General features: G+C 31.4%; 1 protein-coding gene across 2 annotated transcripts in view; it reads left to right on the top strand.

Moving 5' to 3' along the window:
- LOC106471219 (UPF0389 protein CG9231-like) overlaps nucleotides 1–1067 on the top strand; it is a 38445-nt gene that overhangs the window by 10655 nt on the left and 26723 nt on the right. The gene's annotated exons all lie outside the window — the stretch shown is intronic.

Raw genomic sequence — 1067 nt, 5'->3', positions numbered from 1 at the left:
GATTATGGGTGATTTTAATTAAAGGCATATAGATTAGGAAACGTTAGAGTCAAATCATTGGGGGGAAAGGTTTTTGGAAACTGTTCAAGGTGGCTTTCTTCAGCAATTAGCCAAGGAACCTACTGGAATCAATGCTATTTTAAATTTATTGTTAAGTTGATATATAGAAATGATTGAGAGAGTGGAAATTGGGAACATCTGGGTGTAAGTGATCATTGCTCTATTAGGTTCAATGTTTTGTTGCATATGGAGATAAGGAATAATATTTTGGTTACAAATTTAAAAAAAAAAGGAAATTTTGAAAGTATGCAGCACGAATTATCTGTTGTGAATTGGGGAGTTGAGTTATTTGGTGACACTGATCGAATGTGGAAAATTTTTAAAGATAAATTTTATATATTCTAGGTAAACATATTCCTTATAGAAAGAAAAGGGTAACTGCAAGTAAAAAACCAGGTTGGCTCACAAAGTGTATAAGAGATAAAATTAAAGAAAACTATAATCAATTTAACAAATTTAAATTGACTAGTATAACGGGATATTTAGAAGATCAAGAAATTTGGTGAAACAAAAAATTATGACATTAAAAAATATGTATGAGAAAAGGTTGGCTGAACATGTAAAAATTAACAGTAAGGATTTCTTTAAATAAATCAAGGGTAAACAAAATGTTAAGATGTGAGTAGGGCTCTTGAGGAATGATAAAGGAAGGCTAATATCTGCTGATTGAGATGGCTGGGTTATTAAATTTTGTTTTTTTCTTTGGTTTCTACCAAGGAATATTTAAGCATATTCCACATCTTAAACAGTTGATGAATGGAAACGAGATCAAACAAAGTGACTGCAGTTGGTTAAGAAAAAAATTGAGAAGATTAAAGAACGATAAGGCTCCTAGGACAGATAATATTTCCCCCAGGGTTTTGAAGGAGGTTAAAGATTGGATATGTGAGCCACTTGCTACTATTTTTTGTCAGTCCTTGAATGGTGGGCAGGTACCAGAGGATTGGAAGTTAACTAATGTAACTCCTCTTTTCAAGAAAGGTGATAAAAATAAATAAATAAATAAA

The sequence above is a fragment of the Limulus polyphemus genome, unplaced genomic scaffold (genome assembly GCF_000517525.1).
Source record: "Limulus polyphemus unplaced genomic scaffold, Limulus_polyphemus-2.1.2 Scaffold4477, whole genome shotgun sequence".
In the NCBI taxonomy this organism is placed as follows: domain Eukaryota; kingdom Metazoa; phylum Arthropoda; class Merostomata; order Xiphosura; family Limulidae; genus Limulus; species Limulus polyphemus.
The sequence above is the reverse complement of the archived record's forward strand: the minus strand, read 5'-3'. Positions and strand labels throughout refer to the sequence as shown.